The 16,565-nt window shown below is 38.5% G+C and overlaps 1 protein-coding gene across 2 annotated transcripts in view; it reads right to left on the reverse strand.

The window, feature by feature from the left end:
* Positions 1 to 16,565, reverse strand: part of Polr2H (DNA-directed RNA polymerases I, II, and III subunit Rpb8) — an 83,098-nt gene that overhangs the window by 863 nt on the left and 65,670 nt on the right. The window lies entirely within an intron of this gene.

Below are 16,565 nucleotides of genomic sequence, written 5' to 3' on the forward strand. Positions count from 1 at the left end.
AAAACTGTTCTCGTTTCTAGATGTTTTTTGCGATTTGTCAAGTCCTGGTAGAAAGGGACTTTCAGCCAGGTAGGGGCGGCCCTGATGATGTAAAGACGGCTCTGTTTGAGAGTATCACAATCGAACCCACCAGCTGGTGTGGTCAATTGTGGCACGATGAAGAAAAGAATAGAAATCATACAAATAGGGATTGATTTGAACTTGATATTAGTCAAAGGTGGTGCTCCGTGTCAGTGGTGTACAGGCGCTTGCAAATACATGGATGGCAACCTGTTCCGACCGCTCTACAGAAATCAATGTGGCACCAAAAAGTCGGTCACCTCGAGGCCTGGATTCTGAGACTTGTCGCTCTTTCCTATTTTGGCCATACGTGAAGACAAAGGAGAGTTCGTGATGCCCCCCCCCCCCCTTCATCTCGTAAGTGGTGTTGTATAACAGAATACATCTCACGAATATGGTACGGAATCACAGCAGTTTCGGCGAGTGGAGAATAAGTTGCAACAGTGTTAACAATGTATGATGTGTTGGCTTAGCGCATGGGTTCTTAACCCTTTGCGCCAATAAGATAGGTCAAGTCCAAGTAAAGGTCTAGTCCCAGGAGAGTTTTCTAGGGGACCCTCGGTAAGATAATTAAAGTTAATAAAAGTCTTTGTTGGACATAAACCGCAAAAACCACAGCCGGCATGAACCGACGTGAAATAATCCGTACTTGTTCGGTCATTTTCAAAGGAAGACGCTCGTTCCGCTGCCTTTGTATTGAAAGCCATAAAAATTATTGCTTCCCCGAGGCGACCGCCGATCGTGACAAAGACTTTTATTATCTTTAACTTTATCTTACCAGGGGTCCCCTAGTAAACTCTCGTGGGACTGTACCATAAGGTCCAAGTCCACGGACCCCACCCTCCCCTAAAATTTCTCCAAGGACCCTGAAGGGGTCCGTAGACCCATGGTTAAGAACTGGATTATCATATTCGTATACACGTATATCTGCCAGGTGACTAAGGGCTTAACTAAAAAAACATCAAGGTTATCCGCTGCTAATTCTTTTAAAGTACTGTATTTTAAGGTGTATAGGGAACCCCCTCCCCCTTTTTGCCAAAAATTGGGGCCCAAGGGGGAAAAAAAAGAAAAATAAGACGGGGTTCTTATACATCGATAGTATTAGGTATGTGTACATAGGCATGTTTTTTTCAATTTTTTTCCAAATTTTAAGACCAAAAAAATAGGGGGAGTTTTCTATACTCGTTAAAATACGGTAATTGTAATTTTTGGTATTTATTTTCACTGAGTGAAATATTTAAATTTTCAATTTCTTTTGTGACCACTAGCTACACGTAACTGGAGCGAAACATACTAACAGTGTATTTGAAAATAGAAGAGCTGTACTTCGGCAAAATTTGAACAAAATGAGGGTCATTCTTCAACACTTGAAAATTACTTCATATCCTTATTTATCAAGTTGAACAAATTCATCTATTTATGATTACCTCAGATGTTTCAAGCATTTCAACTTCGATTTCTGTGAAGGCATTCGTTTCGAAAATCAACAACAATGGAAAAATTTACACGAGTTTTCATGGTTGCGTTCACATGAATAAGTTACCAATTTCGCCAACATTTTGTTACACACAATTAGGTTCCAATAATCTGTGATTTACTTATAATATTACGATGATACCACACCAACAATGTCAGTAAGTAATTTTCAATTTTGGCATTGAATATTTTGCGAAATAATAAAAAAGAAATCATCTTCGCAGTTGAGGAGCAGCGGTTTGGGGCAATGGTGATAGTGGTTGTGTACGAGAAACATCAGACAACCAGCTAACCTCACTGCCACTAAACCACGGCAGCAAGAAGGGGGATGCACGGGTGCGTAGCATTGAAAGAAAAACTAAAGAATCACACTACATATTTGGACGAAACGTATTTTATTTACGACACACGTGTACACCGCCGGTTTTTTTTTGGTCATTCACGCGAATGCGAGCTGGTCCCCTCATTTGAAAAGCCTGTCCATAAAGAGCGATCGGGCAAACAACATTTAGAATTTACACATAAATATTTGATCGTTTTTGTCGCACCACGGTAATTTTTTGCACGCGAGGGCTTGTTAGACCGGGATCTACAATTTATTACCGATTCCGAACGGCAGCATTTTTTATACTCACCGAGAGGTTGGTGTGGAGTTCCACAGCCCATCGATGTGGAACTCCCTACGGTACCAATCTTTTTCTGTGGTCATGACGCCGTTTCTGTTGCACCCGTGTCAGAAACTGTCTTGACAAGGCCGAACCGGTTTATCGAACTAGACACCTCTAAACATCCTTTGGTACTTTAGGTGAGAATCTTATCGACCTGACGGGGGGGGGGGGGGTGCTACTGCGCTCCTTCACACATAATATGCGCAGGCAATAACCGGCCGATTTGTAGCTTCTGAATTTGGACGATACATGACAGCACTTTCGAATACATGCCATGAATTTCTCAGATAAAAACATCACGTTGGGTACACAACACGTGCACAGCGTATTCTGGCATGCAACAATTCATTAATAATTCCTATGAGGTGCAATGTACGGTTTAGAAGAATTAAGAATAATTAGTTAGCAGTGAGTGAGCAGTTCGAAGCTGCTCACTCGAGGATTAGTGTGTCGTTAATTGTTGGATTAGTTAATTGTTGGAGGATCAACATGTAGATCAATCCCAATTATTTTAGAATCAAATTGATGCGAGATCCTTGTATCATTAATTGGACCTTTTACACACGAAGCGTCCTCGATGCTGCGGTTGTTTCGTGATAACCGAAGATGATACTTGATGCTAATCTAATGAGAACATTGCGGTGAGAAGTTCTAAAACGGCTAGCCAAATGCGAGCTGGCTACTATCGACTTTGCAAGAAGCGACCGTGGGTGCCACAGATTTATCTCGATTCAGTGTCTTCACGCATAAAATTCGCGATCAAAACCAAAGAGGGCTATAGTTCGATATACGGTAAACGATATCCAAAATGCCACTTGGTTTCGCATTTGCAGAAATGCCCTTTTTTTTTTCTACCCGTAATATTAAGGTTGAACTATTACAGGTTTACATCAAGTCCAGGACCGATCAAGTTGTCATGTCCATTTTTAACCTGGGTGTTCTAATTTTCCTGAAACAAAGGGGAGGGGGGGGGGAAGAAGCATTTTGACATTTTAGGAAATTTCCAGTTCACTTTTTTTTTAACCACGGATATGTTCGAGAAGAACCTTTTGGAAAATGGGCAATGCAAATTTTACAGTCACACTATAAAATTGAGCTTCCAACTTGAACTGCACTCGCAAATTTCATTAAAGTTTATATACAGTATATATATTTTTTAGATGTCCAGTCATCGGAAAAAAAAGAAAGCCTTACATTCTTTCATTTAAGAAAAATGAAAATTGAAATGTGCAGTTAGAAATAGTCTCGTTTCAAGGTGTTAAGACCTCATCGAATGAAACATTCTTACAAATTTTTCCCATATCACAGATCGAAGCCATCCGCTTCACCACAGGGTTAGCAAGATATCTACCGTGTGAAAGTTTTTACAGATTTGGGAACGGTAATTACAGTCGAACCACGATTTAACGCCATCATTTGTTTTCGCAGAATTCTGGCGCGTTGAAAACGAGTTTAGCGTTATATCGAATCACAGTTTAACACGTGCAATTCCTGGAAATGGAAGAATTACTAACAGTTCCCAGCATTAAGCGAGTTTGGTGTGACATCGCGGGTGATATAATGGGGTTCGACTGCACCAGAGGCATCGGAGCCGGGGATGCTCGAGCATCCACAGTATTTTCCAGCACGGGTTCGTTCGAGCACCCTTCCACCTTCCAATCGATTCAAAAATGAAAATCGAGCCGCCGCCCCCCCCCCCCCAGAAAAATGAAAAATCACTTTGCGCGGGCGCTTATGATGCTCTTAAGACGGTCGACACGAGAAAAACATTGGGGTGGGGGTGCCGCTAGGGTTGCCAGACACCCGGCTTGCCAAGTTCCGACACCAATGCACATTGCAGACTAATTGTGTGGAAAAATTGTGACATACGTAATTTATTGTCTATATTCCACGAGAGACAAGAAACAAATAGTAAAAAAAATGTTCTTCCACGTTGTTTCTTATGATATGAACATTTTTCCATTCCAACAAGGTATAGCGACATAAAAATGCATCGACTTTGGCTCCAAAATAGTTTTTGAACGTCAGGATGAGCAGGTGGTGTGCCACCCGCACCTTACATTCCAGAACATGCATTTACAGATATCACAAAGGCACACATGTAAACACACATCTGGAACGGAGGTACGAGTGTTCAAAAAAGTTGTTTTCTTCTCATTCCATCACAGCAACGGCCGCGAGCATCTCTCTGGTTCTTAACGACACTGACCCTTTGGATTCATCGCCCAACATAGCTATTCTGGGATATTTCATCGCAATTAGGAATTAATGAGGCTATGGAAAATATCGACGTGATCATCGACACTCAAAATCTAGAGAAGGGAAGGAAAAAAAAACCCCACTGATTTGAGCTCGAATATTGGTAGAAATGAATGAACGCGACCCACAGAACAACGATCAGCCATCTAATAAAGAGAGATAAGGTAAGAACAACACAAATGTTGTTTCTCTCGAAGATTAGACTCAACCCTGCGTTTATCAGAGTAGGCCCCGTTGTGACGACGACCACGACGTCACAAATCTTTCTTTGACAGCAACCGTTCGCTTTTCGATAATTCCGTATCAGACACTTACGAGTATTTTTTTCAATCAGTCGCGCAACAGCAAAATGAGAAAATAGCTCATCTAATCAAAGTTTTTCTTTATTGGCCATGAAATTAGCATTTCAAGTGCAACAACAGCGCGTAAATTAAATTAACTGCTTATTTAAAGTGGGAGCACATGAGGAATGTGCACGAATAGGTCAGCAGTAGCCAACCTCGTCCTTGCCGCTATCAACAGAGAAGAGAGACCATTTTTTTTATTTAAAAAACTTTATCTAGACCACTTTCACTTTTCAGCTTCTTTTCTCTTTTCTACTTTCCCTTTCAGTGGCAATCCCGAGATAACTCGTCAAACTTGATCCGCTTTATTTCCGTCACTCCGAGATATTTCGTCTTCTAAAAGCGCAATGAAGCTGTTTTCAATGAAACGTGTTTTCCATCCCCCACTCCAACCAATTAAATACCAGTGGGAGGAGTTAGCTCTTGTTAAAGTTTAGATAAGGAGCGAGAAAAATAGAGAAAGAATTATAAGCTCAGTAAAAAATAATACAAAAATATTTTTTTTCCCAAAAAGCCCTTTCCTAGAAAGCCACACACATTTTCGTATCATAGTGAGGGAAATAAAAGCGATGGGCGGAGTAAATTTTCTTGTTGTTGGGGAGCTGTTATCTGCTTGCAATCGGAAAAACATTCTTCTTAAAATACGTGGCAACTTGGGAAGGTTTCGCAATTTCAAATGTGGCCGTTATAATGCTGATCAAGAAAATTTTAAAAACCTCTTAAAGGGTTAAGCGTGATAAAAATTTTTTTGTTTATGTCTTCTTGGTTTAGATCACCAGGGTGATCCCGTTGATGGAGACGTGGACCCATGTTGGTCTGGCGCTCTGTGACAACAGATTCATGGTCTTGAGTCACTTCCCCAATATGGAAATTTTTATCGCACACCTCTGAGGGCGGCTTTGATTCCAACATGTTGGCCGATTTTTATTTCTATAACTAATAATGATGATATGTACACTATGCCCTAGTCAGCATCGAAAATAAGCATTTTTGCGGCCCTCTGCACAGAGTCATACACAGAACCTGCCTTTGGATGGTCACAATGATAGATTGAAGAGAGAGCGCACAAGGAATTTCTTCAAAAAGAGTTGTTTATCTTAGGGGAAAAAATGGCATAATAAAATTCAAATATTTTTTTTAATGGCATATGAAATTATATTTTTTATTCGTAGTTTTTTAAACTTTTTGATCACCTGTTAGGCAAAGATTGATGTTCCTCCTTCTACGACTCTTCGTACGCCTCCGCAATATCTATATGCATGCTTCCCTTCAAGTCAAAGGCAGACAGGAGTTTGGTCTACAGACCCGAAACAGGGAAGCGATTCTTACAGTGCACGTTTCTTAATTTTTTTTTCTTTATAAATGGTCTTGAAAATAAGTGTAGAGAAGGGACCCCACCCCCTTTGAAGGCCAAGGCCGGAAGAGGGGCAGTCAAAAACACTGGTTAAAACAGTTGACGCAATACAGATGGAATTTAAAAAAAAAACTTTGAAATCCATATAGTCAATTTTGGCCATTAGCCTGTTATAAATGATCTCGAATTCGCTAGGTGTTGTAGACAGATAGGCTATAACAGAAGAACGAGGTGCCAGAAATGTGACATATATTTATATCTGAGCAAAGAATCAACTTGCTTTTATCAATATAACACCACATTACATTTCACCAGCTGAAACCTCGACCACACATTAGTGCGGGTTCTGCATTTTCGGTAAAATTGAAAAAAATAAATAAATTGATGATATATTTTTTTTCCAAAAAGCAACACGTTATTGGTAACATATAGGCCTACTGAGTACAGAGAGAAAGAGAAAAAAATTATTAAGTGGCATCCCTTCGATACCAGAGCATTCATTTCTTGGAGTTTTCAAAATGTTTTTGCATTTTAGATACTCAAAAATGCAGGGCTCCTACTCAAAAAAATTAGAAAAAGTAGGAAAAAGCAGGACTGAAAAATAGGATGGGGGAGGGTACCCCCCCAGACAACATAATTATGGCATAGTAAAAAAAAAAACCCTAAATTAAAAAAAAAAACCATTTATCTCCTATAGGATTGACTCAATCAAAGCAAAACGACAGAAATGACATGGTTACAAAAATGATTTTTGGCCAAAACAGGGTACTAGCAACCACAGATAAATCTTTTCTTTCTCTGATCATAATATAAATAATATATTTTTTTGGAGTCTCTTCCACAGTCTAGTCTGTCACACACACACAACTGTCTTCGACAACGCACACAGCAAATTATGAAGACATGCAAGTTTTTCAAGTATAACGCTCTTTCAAGACTAATTCCAAAAGCACAGTGCAAAATGTGTAAATTACGAAGTCCAATGTCAAGGTGAACCGGATGGTTTTATTGCATTGCCCATCCTTTTTTTTAAGGGATTTGTTTACATTTCACTGTTCAATCCCAGTATAAGCTTTTTTGACAAATGAAGCAGTTTCATTTCTAGCATTTTGTAATGCTATCCAACCGCTTTTTGTAATGCAAACTGTTGTTTCACGTATAAACAAAACGTGGATCATAATTTTGAATGATGAATGCTAGTTACTGTCCACGACCATGTAAAAAAGTAAATACAAAATTATTTTTTCAAATTTTGAATTTGTTTATGAAAAAATAATTCACATCATTCAAATTTTTTGTCAAGATGATGTATTTATCCTTACACATAAAATTTTCCCCAGAATTTTATTGCTAAATTTTATGTAATAAATCACACTTTTCTCCGGAGACACTTTCTCCTCGAAGCCATTTTAAAAACCCCTGAAAGTTCAACTTCAAGTGATGCTCCCTGATGGAAGCCCCCAGAGTTAATATTCACCATATTTCTAACTAAAAACTTACACAATCCTTTAAGCCAGGGCTCAACTCCCTGAATTCAAAAGAAAAAATTCTGCAGTGAGAAAAAAAAGCTACAGCATTTCTGGGCGAACAAAGTATTCAAACAATAGAATTGGACTTGACGGAACAACTACAAGATGCACGGTTATCCAATGAAATATTTAATATTAAATCCACCAATGTAGGCATACAGCTGTTCTGCCATAATCACTACGAGAAATTAAGAGTTCTGATGATGGCTGGTTGATAAGTGAAATTTCAAATTGAAATTTCACTTATCAACCAGCCTTCATCAGACTAACAGGACAAAATGAACCAGAACAGACAGAACTAACCTGTAACCATATTACAACTCAATGTGGATAAATCCATAGATGTAACGTCTCACACTCCCACCAATGCTTTAAAAGAATAGTTCGACTTTCTATGCATACAAGAGCCCTGGGTTAATCGTAAAGAAGTTTGTGGAATTCCCAACTGTATGATTTGGTCTTCAAGTGATAATAAAGCTATTATAGTGTGGATTTCACGTAGCTGTCAACCAGCTCTCTTTTACATTGGCCAACATGTTGTGGCAATTCAAATACGGCTGCAAAAGAACGATTGCATAATAACATCTGCTTATTCTTCACCATATGAGGACCATCACGAGACTATTGAAAAAATCGAGCAGATCCTCTACAAGGCTGGAAAAACAGACGTCATCATTGCGGCAGATTTAAATGCACACAATCAGTTATGGGGATACAGAGCAAATAACCTAAGGGGTACCTGGCTCCTAGATCATATAATGGCTAACAATTTAATTTTGTTCAATAACAACCATGATATCCCAACCTTTCAACGAAATAAAGACAAAGGTTGGCCAGACGTCACCTACACAAATTCCCTGAGGTTCTTCAATTGCAGCAGAAGAATTATCTCTGAGGAAGGTAATATTGGATCACACAGAAGTATTAAAATCTTTATGTACGAATCACTTCAAAGATGTACAAACAAATACTTCAAGACTACCCAGAGGAGAAATTAAGGGTGTTTCAAGGGGAAAATCACACCAGAATTGATACGTCTCAAACCAGAAATCCGCGAGATTCAAGACCCTGCGTGTTGAACCATTTAACAGATAAGTACATGGATCTGATTCAGAGCTACTGGGAGAAGTTTCTGGGCTACAGGGAGAACCAAAAACCTACTCAGCTTTCCTGGTGGAATCAAGATTTAAATATTAGAAGAAACAAATAAGAGCGCTTAAGCGAAAGCTGAAATCTGCAATTAGACATGGGATTGATGTTCCGCAACGCCGGGAAAAATATAAGGCAGCCATTGCGGAGTACAAAAAACTCATCACATACACAAAAGCCAAATGCTGGACAAAATATTGTGAAGAACAGACAGAAGCATTTGGAAAGCTTACAAAGTTACTTAAAAAAAAAAAAAAAAAAGATTCACCACGCAAATCATTCTGCAACCAATATTTCCATTGATCAAGCTACAGAGGTGCAATTGAAGCAATTATTTCCTTGCAATAACGGAAAAGAGATGATAATCAACTCCTTTGTTAATTACACAAACATCTCAGATCATGCCATTTCATTCGCTGATTAGCGAAAATTCTTCACGAGCTTAATCCTAGAAAAGCACCAGGGATCGACTTCATCACTAATCCGATAATGAAAACTGTATATATACCAAGCTTGCCCTTCACTAACTAGGGACTTCTTCAATAAGTGTCGCGAGCTGAGAACCTTCCCTAATCGTTTTAATGTCGGCAAACTTCTTTTCTTAAGGAAAGACCGAAATCCAACGGTTTTGGCCATATCGCCCAATCACTCTTTTACCTGTGTTTGGCAAACTGCTGGAAAAAATATTAATCCAGAGGCTTACTTACTTCATTGAAACGAACAATGTGGTAAGTCGTTATCAATACGGCTTCCGCTGTAGAAGATCTTGTGAAATGGCTCTGTTAGACTTGATGAAAACTCTGTACAACAATACATACAAAAAGACTTTCTTATAGCGGTGATCACGCTCGATATTAGAAAAGCATTCGATTTGCTGCCTCACAACTATGTCATAAATACACAGAGGGAACTACAAATCCCTGATGAGCTAGGCCAAACACTCGGAACTTTTTGTTTGATAGGAAAATCTGTCTAGCATTCGATGGAGGAATGACGCAACACTCCACGGGGATCGTGCGGAGGACCAACCTTTTGCAACTTAGCTATCAACCAACTGTTGGACCAATTCGACCGGGATCTGGTCCACCTACAGGCGTATGCCGATGATTTAGTATTAATCATTGCTAATAAGATTGTTAACACCCAACCATTGCTGATAAGTCAGTAAAAGATCTGAACCGGAGAGATCTTGAACTCGATAAACGACTGGGTCACCGAACATGGAGTAGAAATAGAGTGGAGAAAAAGACTAGCTATCTCTGGCCTGAAAAAAAAAATATCAAAAGCAAACTACCGAAGATTTACAAGAGTGGCCAGAGACTTCTGCATACCTCTATATTGAAAATTCTGGGGGATAACATTTGATGAGAAATTTAATTTTATTCAACATTCAATGAATCTAGCAATTAAAGCAAACAACATATTAAATAAACTTCATCGCACGGCTGGCCCAAAGTGGGGAACTAAAGGTATATTTAGAAACATATTATACAGGTCAGCACTATGTAAAGTTATAGCGTATAGTGTTACTGTCTGGTTCTGCAATCCTACTGCTAGAGCAATCAGGAAGGTTAACTCGATTCAACGACCTTTCTTGCTATATGTTGTAGGAGCCTATCGAACGACAGCATCGTCCGTACTTCAGGTTGCTTCTTTGGCAACCCTCCACTTGATCTTTTTCTTTCTTATGAATGCAATTTGGCTCTTATCACAAGACTCAACAAAGATGTGGTAGACGAAGACTTTACTATGCTCAGGGCACAATTCGAAAACACCTCCTACGGATTTCAGAAACATCCAGCAATCAATTTTCATCCGCATCAAATCTCGCCTGAAGAAAAAATAAACGAAGATTACGAGCAAACGATTTTTTCTGATGGATCTAAAATGGACACTAGTACAGCGGCAACATTCATCGTTGCCCAGAGCAACAAGATCCTCTATACAGTGGAGCGTCAGACTGAATGATAATAATTCTGTTTTTCAAGCAGAACTCATTGCCATCTTGCAAGCTCTCGACAGATTCAAAAACACACAATCTTACATTACAGTATTCTCCGACAGCTAGGCAAGCATCAGAGCACTTCATAACAGTAAATCAATTAGTACACAAAATCCGAAACCTGTTGATTAACACCTTCATGTTGCCTGGATAAAATCCCATCAGAACAACTTTGGAAATGATGCTGCCGACGCTGCAGCAAAGGATGCGACTAAGCTTCCATCGCTAACAGACTTTCCATTACCGAAATCCATTGACAAAAAAATATTAAAAGACTGGCTTAGCATGGCCAGTAGGCAAAGGGAATGGAATGATACGGACACTCGAGTAGAGGTTCAAAAGGTAGTTCCACAAATTCAGACTATGAATAAAGTCTGGTCACGTCAGGAGACAATTTTTCTTTCACAACACGGCCCATTGCCAACTTATTTAAAACGCTTCGGGCTCTCCAACAACAAATTCTGTCTGTAACTGTGGCGGTAAAGGGGGACCTACTGTACTATTTCACACAGTGCCCGTACACCAGCGATGCCCATTTTCCACAAGTAAATCCATCTTACATAATCATACGGAAGAAACAAATCATTAGGTCGCAAGTCCTCACTAAAAAGATGGAAAACCTTATAAATTCCATGGAGACCCATATCAAGACCAAGACTAGACCTACTGTTAGCCTACTTCCAGACTCGGAAGCATCCACGACTTCAATCTTATCAGATTACTCGCCACCTATTACTCGAAGCAAATCCCTTCTACGGAATGGACTAACAATGTGATCAGAATTCAATAATCTCTGTATTATAGTATACGCTCTGGTAGCGTATTGCATCTCTGACGACCAGCCATATGTGATTGGGTTATCTGATGTACACATTTTTGTTTGTATTTCTATCTCTGAAATGTTTGAATATTGTGGAATGTGAATGGGATGCACATATGTACTATTTTATTTTGCTTGTTATTTTACTGTGCATAACTAGTTGTATGCATAGCTAGTTCTGAAATGTTTGGAAATTGTGGAATGCGTATGGAATGAGCATATATATTTATTTCATTTTTCATTTTAACCATATTGAATATATGTTTGCCGGCGATGGCTTTTCGGTTAGAAGTCCCTTAGGATATGGACCGAGCCATTACATGGTTAGTTAGTTAGTGAGAAAAAGCAACCCACATTAGTGGCACCAGGGTCAGAAAGGAATATAGTCCTTACAGGTAATCACAATTTACATTTCAGTATGATCATTTCAGCATATGGATAATAAGTAAATGAATAAAAAACAAATGAATTTTTTGGATATCAGTAATGCAAAAACATTTTAAAAATGCCAAAAAATGAATTCGGGTCTAAAAAGGAATTAAATGATGGGGGGGGGGGGAATCGTAATATTTTAATCCAATCCGGTTATTTTATCATGACATCGAATGTGCAACATTTGTAAAGTAGGAATATATCTGAATATAAAATCGCGACTCTCTCAAGTCGCAACCCTGATCAACGTCATATCCGCAGCTGTCATTTAAGATTATATATAAATATTATATATAAGAGAGAGAGAGAGAGAGAGAGAGAGATATATATATATATATATATATATATATTATATATATATATATATATATATAAAGAATAAGAAACCACACACTCGCATTATGATCAAAATTCTGGAATTGAAGGCATACAGCTCTCATGCTATAAAACCCGATGTACATGAGATGGAGCGAAAAGGTCATCCAGGGAAACTGGGACTTTCACGGAACTTTTCCGGCTGCTCCTGACAAGAAGAAACGAGAGAGATTCCCGTAAATGTCAAAGGAGGATGTGCCGCGATGACGTCGGATCTCCTTCGCCAAGCAGCAACTCCATTCTGCGCCGCATATACCTACATTGATAATTCTTGTGGTTTTCAACACAAATAAGTACACTCATCTCTCTCGCCAGATATCATCGTAGCTAGAATAGCGTATTATGCAACTTCCAATAAAACTTCTGGAGCAATTGAAAAAAAAAAAAATCTTGGGCGCGTAGAGAGAGAATTTCGTACAGGAAATGTCTACAAATGAGTAATCTAAACCAGTGATGTGCAAACTTTCTTAGGAGCGAGACAAAAAGAAAAACCGTAGGCTGGCAGGGCATATTCGCATACTGATTCATAATTGGAATTTTCAAGTGGCAAGATATGTTGCGCAATTGAAGACTACCACGGTTTCATATTGCAAATGAGACAATGGTTTATCCTTTACAAACTATAAAAAAGTACTCCCAGGTCCATTTATCTTTGAAAACACGGCTTTCAGAATCAACTTTGCGTTTTTTAGTACACATTTTGGGACCGAAACGTGAAACCGCACACAATTAAATTATTTTAATAACTTTAATGCATGCCTATTAGGGCGTGTTCCCTTTTTTTGCACATGCAAATGCTTTTGAATCAATTTTTACTTAAATTGTCACAACTATATTTTTCCATAAACAAAAAAAATGGAACACCCTTTTAAATTATTATTTTTTTCAAACACTGAAATTGAAAATTTCTATATTATTTTAGAATCAACGGCGGGCCGGAAAGAACCTCTAGAAGGGCCGTAATTTGCCCGTTACTAAGCTAAACAACGAATTCAAACATTTTCACAAACTTTCCGTCCTTTATTTTGCATCAGTGCATCGGTCAGACTTGCGATGAAATCACGACGAATCATTTCGTCGGCCCAGTTTAAAAAGGCAACAATTCAGAAAACTTTCATTTTTGAGTTATGCATATCACGAGAACGGTAGAAAACGCCTCAACATGTTGCAAAAAAGCAACAAATACTAACTCCGCTTATAAGCTCCAGACTGCAATTAAATTCGAGTGATTTAACACCACCTATAGCATTTTGTGCACTATACCAGAAAGTAGTTTCACGGCAACTTTACCCCCCCCCCCCCACAACACTTTCGGAGGGTAATGTGCAAAATACCGATGCTATTAGACACCCTGAAAAGAACAACTGCTGAGGAATTTGAAAATATATTGAAGGTGATTTTGAGTGAAATGTAAAGAATATCGTTGTGACGGTTTAAAAATTTCCACAAAAAATATCGTTATAGAGGGGGTTATCGTAGTAAAGAATATCGTTGTATCGAGAGGATTTTGACATTACACTATAGGCAATTCAAAACAAAATTTGAAAAAAAAAACCCCGTTGTAGAGGAATTTATCGTTGTAGCGGGGGTTCATTGTACTTTGACTTGAAATAACAATTTTTGTAATTGCGCCACTATTTATTGCAGCACATGAACTAATTCATTATTTGCGATACTGGCATATATGGAAAAGATTCGTCCAGGGTCTCTAATAGTCAGTCATATATATATTTTTTTGTCTTCGTCGCCACCCCTCGTAAGAGCTTGGAATTAAGTTACTGGGGGGATATATCCCTTTACGTGAATGGAATTTCGATTATTTTATAAAATAGCATTATGAATTTATGAATGGCAATGTCACATTGAGACGTCACATTTTTCAACTTTTTCATTGCTGAGCACTGTCTCGATGACAGTCGCTCTGTTAATAGTGGATGCAGATTTCTTCTGTATCATTCGGGATTTTTTGAATGGCAAGACTTAATTTTTTCCTTATCAACTAATTCCATCCAATCAGAAGAAGATTGTTGTAAAAATCATGTGTTCTTTTGAATATTAACGTGGAGGTACGCCTGGTTATTCTGTAAAAATCATGAAGTATACGAACCTTAACAATGTGCAGTTTACATTTATGAAATGTGGAAATGACTTGACTTCACTTTCTCACCCTCTATTAACCTTCTATGGTTAAACCCCATAAAAACATATTGAAAACAAAAAAATGTTAACAGCACCAGGTGCTGTTAGCATATTTTTAACAAGCTGTTACCTACACGTTCCACTCGCGTGGATTTTGTAATCTGAAAATCACTCTGCGATGATTCCCCTATATAACATTTGAACCGCTTTATGACTACCCCCCTTCCCTTAAAACAGCGGTTCTCAACCGGTACTCTGCGGAGCCCCTTGGGGCTCCGTGTGAACTCCCAGGGTCTCGCGGCCGCTCGAGGAAAATAAAAAAAAAAGACAGTAAATTTGAAAAAAAATAATTATTAATATTTTTGAATAATAAAAATATGTCAGTAACTCAGATGAATAAATAAGAATAGGCCTACGGGGCTCCGCCATGGAAATTATATACTGGAAAGGGCTCCGTGGGTCAGAAAAGGTTGAGAACCGCTGCCTTAGAGGTTGAAATTTGAAAAGTACCTCCTTAGTGAGTCGTTAGATCCTGAAATAAAACTGACTAAATTACACATTTGTAGCTTCAGCGCTTTCAGCTCGGCGTGATTTCTGCTATCTTTGGACCCCCTCCCCCCTAGGGATCGAATTCCAAAAAAAAACAAAAAAAACACACTCCTTAGTTTTAAAACTACTGACCAATTGGTCACTATTCCGAATTCCAGCTATTTCGGCTCGGCGTGAGTCAGTCAGGACATGCTATTTTATATATACAGGTATATAGATTGAAATAATACATCAGCACAACAATTTAATTAATTAGAGTGGATTTTTTTAATTGGCTAAAATGGTTAATTAAGGGTATAATTAAATATACAGTTTGCATCGATTTTAATGTTATTTATAAACAGACAATCTTGCTTAGGGAGTTGAATACTTTTTACCTTGAATATATTATTTGCAACCCCCCCCCCCCCCCCCACAATTGGGTGCGATTTTATGAATCTCAGAAAACGCAAAATTTCAAAAGCTGTCAAAAAATGATATCGACAAGGAATGAACTCTTTACAGTGCAAAAGTATTGCACTTATACAAAAATAAATAAATAAATAAAAAGGAAAAAAAAGTTATAGTGGCCAATTAGGTATAATGGGTTTTTGACCATGTATTTTTGCCCTGTATATTCAAATACGCATGAACCTTAGAGGATTAAGGTATCACGATGCAACAAAAATTGAAGTACAAAATTTGAGTTGGCTTTTATGAAAGTTTCGAAATTTTTCCGATCAAACTAAAATTTATGATAATTATGGTCAATGGTTACCATAAACGTGTGAAAATACAGTAGACTCTCGATAATCTGGCTATGCGCTGGTCCGTTTCGTCCAGTAATCCAGCGGTTTTTAGGTGGGTTTTCTTCGGACCCATAGAAGCGGGGGGAAAAAATGTCACTGCATATTCTTTGCGCCGAAGTTTGCATTATTTAAATGGGATTTTTTAATTTACTTCCAGTAATTCGGCACACCGTGGTCTCTGATATGTGCCAGATTAGCAAGAGTCTACTGTACAACAGGGGTGGAAAACTATTGCCCGAGGCATGTAAAAATTCTTACCGGGCACGTAAAAAAACCAAAATATACACTTTTCCTGTTTTGATTATCAGCGGCGATGCAAGATCAGTCATTTTTACGACTCGCCACAACAACTGTATGGGTGCATAATAAGGCAAATATGGGATTTTTATGGCTTATAAAGTAGAGCGTATTTACGAGGCTTGCTTGCTTACTTTCTTTCAAACCGAGCACAACTCAGGTCTCTCGCCATGGGCAATTTACTACCTAGTGAGTTGTGCTGGAAGTGTAAGTGTGCGTGTACCTAACAGTCTGAGTGCGTATCTAGTGTTGTGTCTGATTTGTCGGTGCTGTTATAATTCAGAAGAGAGTGAAGTGTAATGATTGAATATTTGTAGCGTTTGT

Source organism: Pholcus phalangioides, unplaced genomic scaffold (assembly GCF_987345545.1).
Source record: "Pholcus phalangioides strain wild (caught in Gottingen) unplaced genomic scaffold, Ppha-v1.0 ptg000004l_1, whole genome shotgun sequence".
NCBI classification, from domain to species: Eukaryota; Metazoa; Arthropoda; class Arachnida; order Araneae; family Pholcidae; genus Pholcus; species Pholcus phalangioides.